Here is a 5,000-nt window from a genome sequence, read left to right on the forward strand (position 1 = left end):
CTGACGCAAACATTTACCACACGACTACACAGCGCCCGAATCTGGCTATAATAAAAGTCCAGTTTTTTTTTTTTTTAGGAGGAATAAAATAACTGACGAGTGAGTTATCTCTGACCCCACCTAAACTCGTGGGCGACAGTTAACGGTCACCTAAATGTCAAGAGTTCTGCAGACAGAGAATGGAGACTGCCACTCTCTGTCTTACGTTAGCCATTGTGTTTCAGTGGATATCAGTGCTGAAACACGTAGTCTACCAGCTAAAAAAAAACCATATTGTGTCTTTGACTTGAAGTTTGTTTTGCTAGCTACTTCACAACCAAAGTAGTTCAGCTACAGCTGATGACCTCTCTCTCACTCTCTCTCTCTCTCTCAAACACACACACACACACTCTCTCTCTCTCAAACACACACACACACACACACATCACCATCTCAAAGTCTGTCAGTAAGTCACAATGTTCCTCAGTTCCAACTCTGGCACCAAAATCAATCAAACTAATTATTAATTATATTTATATGAATTGCTATAATTCACAGTGTAGTGTAGAGAAACACACTGAGACAACCATGTACTGTCTTTACTTAAATATTTAACACATCAGAGTAGAACCAAATCTGAACCCATATTGAACCCATTCTCCATTACTGTGTTAAGCTCAGAAAACTTAAATAACACATTATTAATATTTTTTTAAAGATATTCATTTATACTGCTATTCTTTGAATATCATAGCAGTTGAGGATTCCAGTACTTCATAAGCGCGTTCCTGAGATGAAAAAAAACGGAGAGAAAGAGAGAGAGGGAGGAAAAAAAAAAATCCCACAGGGGCTTTCAGAGGTCATGCAGGGTGACCTGATGTTAAGAGATAACCCTTGTTTGAGAGCTGACCCTTTGGTAGTCATATGGAGGAGGTTAAAGGTCAAAGGTCACGGAGGCTAGCACAGCGATCGGCGGGAGGTGAATCGCCCTGAGGTCAAACAGAGCCCTAAACATTGCGCAGAGAGCTCGTTCCACTTATTAAAAAAAAAAAAAAAAAAACGAGTACTGTCCTTCTCGCATGCATTGGCTCCTCCTGTGTTACTGTCATTCCCACTGTTTTTCTCAGTCTCTCACTGACACACACTCACTCTCACAATCTCTCTCGCTACCTCCTCCTTCTGCTCCTTCTATTGCCCCGTCTCTCTCTTCTCTCCCTTTCTGTCTTTCTTCACTTTCAAGCGGCTGTCTCTCCGTGCAATATAACCAGCTGTCGTAGTTCATATCTCTCTCTCTCTCTCCCATGTAAGTTATCTGAAAGATCATATGAATCCTAGGTATGCTGGTTATGTCACTGTGCCTCAAATTAACATATATCACATATTCATTCATTCTTTCATTCATTCATTCATTTACCTCTGTTCTCCAGGGCTGTCAAACCTCCACAGTAACCTCAGCGGGTTAAGCACTGTACTCAGGGTCTCATTATCAGTGAACTGTCAAGCTAGGGGTTCAAACCCACAATCCGTCAGTTTCTAAGTCACTTCCTTTCTTCACCATGCCGCTGCAATGCTAACAATAGGAACATGTGCTCTTTCAGAGGGGTGTGTGTTTGAATATTCTGTAACGTCATGTAATAATAGCTTGTCCGCACGCGATCATATGAAAATGAGCAAATGTTTATGATGTACAAATACCAGTGTGTGTGTGTGTGTGAGATGGGGTTCTGTTTGTACTGTTGTTATACATCAGCGCTTGTTCGTAACCTTACACTGGCAAAGGACCGTATTTACTGATGCATGCAAACGTAGATGCACGAGAGAATGCATGCATATGTGCATCTGCAAGTGTGTGTGTGTGTGTGTGTGTGTGAGAGAGAGAGCGAGAGAGGGAGAGAGAGAGAGAGAGAGAGAGAGAGATCAGAGTTTGTTTAAGGATAAGCATTTAGTTAACAACCGTCTGGACAGGAAGCAGTATCACAGAATTTACAATTGCCACACACACACACACACACACACACACACATATGCATGCACGCAACCATGCACACCCAGAGAGCAATGACGAACATAGCATCACAGGCTTGTCTTCTCCTGTCCTTATAGCACATTCTGTTGCTGCAAATTACATTTCTGCAGCACAAGCCAGAGGATATCCTCTCCCTACCATCTCTCCCTAACACCCTGAACATCTGCACCGTGTGTGTGTGTATGTGTATGTGTGCATGGGTGTGTGTGTGTGTCATTCTACACAATACTCTCATAAAAACCCTTAGGGACACCAGGAGACACCTGCATCTAATATCAAAGATGAGAGGTCAAAGGTCAGAACAAATATGTAATTCCTCTGGTTTGACCAGACAAAGTCAACAAGGATCCCTCATCTAAAAAAACCTGGCAATGTCTGTGATTATAAGTGGCATAACAAAAAGGCTTCGGGTTGCGGTTAATCTATTTAAAATTCACCAACAGCGGTTAAACAATGACAAAAGCACACGGTGTGTCACTGAAAAAACATTGTTCTGTCAGGTTTACGTTACCTCAGATGTCAGTGTTGACCAGAGAATTGTGAGTAATGTGTATATCAGAGATTCGTGTGCAGAATCCACTACAGGCGGCGTAAAAAAATCGCCATCAAGATTTGTCCTCGGCTTTAATCCACGTTAGGACTCCAATATAAACACTTTTTTCTCCTCTGGGCTCTTTCTAAATAGTACATTCTTAAAATTATGGGGACACTTGGGAATATCGAGATATTTTAAGACCGTTGTGTCTTCCTTCAAGAGCAATGTCAAATTTAGCGTTTCAAACGTCACCAAAAATAACTCAAGATAAGCCAAATGTAGCCAAGTTTGCGAGACGAATTAACCGAGCTGGTGAAAGAAGAAGAAAGCGAAGGGAGAGAGCCGCCCTTACTTTAATGTCCCTCACTGACGTAAATGCGAAGACCGTTAGCGCTTAATATGGAGCTCGAGAACACATGTATTTATTTTAGTTTTTGTTCCTTCAACCAAACTCCGCGAAGCCCAGTAAAAACATCTAGGAGACATGAGAGAGCACTATCAGTCGAGAGCGTCGCGACCCGAACAAGGCAAATATTTTCAGTCCTCTATTTAGTGTACTATTGAATCGACGACAGTCTGAGAGGCGCCCTTGATATTGTAACGCAACTGATCTCCGTCTTTGACCGGTGCGAGAGAAAACACCAGCAATTGTGACCGTGCATCACGTCTTCCCAACAGATTTTTAACTTTTAAAGGATAAACCTAGCAACAATTATCTGCTGGGTAGCAGAACTTGCATCTTCTCCCGTATTTCTCCTTAAACAAAGAACTTAAAAATGGGCGATCTCCTTAAAAGACAAGGCGAAAAAACAATGATTAGTCATCTGTAACGACTATCACATGAAACAGTTTTACTTTAGGGGGACTTTAGACCTAAACATTGTACTATAACATCAGGTCACATCTTCACAAAAGCGCAACAGGTCGTATGAAGCGCATCCAATCTACTCACGGCAATCATTCATATACACACGAGAGAGACGGAGAGAGAGTGAGAGAGAGAGAGGGAGAGAGAGATGCACAGAACCATGATGTCTTATCAAATTTCCCCATCACCGAGGCAACAGAGAGCTTTCAAATTCCTTCCACGTCAACTGAGCCTTCTTGTGAGTAAATGTCCGAGGTCAGTTCTGCTTCAGTGCTTAAATGGACGTTAGGTTAAACGGTAAATAAACCTGACACTACGGCAACACTAAATGACAATCTTTCTGCCCCGAAGAGATCATACCAGAACATTTACCCTCTGGGGAGAATAGCGAGTAGCAGATAACATCTTGGAATGCAAGCGCACAGCTCGCTTTTCCCCTCGCGCTGTTTGGGAACCCTCAAGAACAAGTCTCCGTAACGGTTATTTAATGCGCGTTCGGCAAATATTAATACCGTGTAAGAGATATAGGAATTATAACACAATATATGATGTAAAAAGGTTGTTATTTTAAAAAAAAATCTTACCTTTGATGCTCAGGGCTATTGTGTTAAACACAGACAATGTCCTTAAAATGCCTACAATACCCTCTAAAGAGAAAAATGATTTCAAGAATAATGAAAATATGGAAAATACTTTTAATTCATAAAGTGAAGCAGTCAGGACATGCTTTTCATACCAAGAGGACACCTCTCAGAGTGACAGCTCCCTATGCTTAGATCCGATACAGTTCCCAAACTCTATAATATAACCTAACTGTATAATGTCACCAGATCACCTTAATACGACGGTTATGAAAATTCCCATGCTGAACTGTTTATGAATGAGTAACTAATACTCCACGTTACGATTACGAAAGAGTGTGCGTTTTCTGACAATGAAAGAATACGATGACATATTATGTTGATTATGAATCAGTGAGTCCTCACTACATCTGACTGAGTAAGCAGCTTTCAGAAAGACGGCGTACAAAAAGTGCCAGATTCATATTTTCTGCCTTCTGCCTGAAGCTCAGAGACACTTCCTCTAACTAAAGACTAGTTTAACCGGTCATACTAACCCACGTCACACACCTTATCAATTTACTCAAGAGAGGGAAAGGGAGGGAAAAAGAGAGAGACAGAAACAGAGCGAGACCACGAAAAAGGAAACCAAAGGAGAGAGAACAGACAGAGGAAGAAAAGAGATAACGATGAAAGAAAGAAAGAAAGAAAGAGAGAAAGATCGAAAGAAAGAAAGTGAGGGATGGACTTCAGATGACAGCGCACATGTCAGCGGACCGCGTTTCGACCCACGAGAGGGGGGGGGGGGGTGTGTTCGCAGCAACCAGAACTCTCATTACCAACCCATTTCCTGACTCGTTCCATCTCATCAAAGCATTAGTTTAATCTACCCACCACCCCACCCCACCCCCTCCATCCTCCTCTTCCCCCAACACCACACCACCAAGCATCAGGGTCTCCTGGGACGAGTGAGGAGCGAGATGAGACTAGCTGGAAATGGACAGATCAGAAAGGGCAGAGGGGTCAGAATGG

General features: G+C 42.3%; 1 protein-coding gene across 1 annotated transcript in view; it reads right to left on the reverse strand.

The window, feature by feature from the left end:
* grk4 (G protein-coupled receptor kinase 4) overlaps window positions 1-5,000 on the reverse strand; it is a 45,211-nt gene that overhangs the window by 30,846 nt on the left and 9,365 nt on the right. The gene's annotated exons all lie outside the window — the stretch shown is intronic.

This window comes from Chanos chanos, chromosome 11 (assembly GCF_902362185.1).
Source record: "Chanos chanos chromosome 11, fChaCha1.1, whole genome shotgun sequence".
NCBI classification, from domain to species: Eukaryota; Metazoa; Chordata; class Actinopteri; order Gonorynchiformes; family Chanidae; genus Chanos; species Chanos chanos.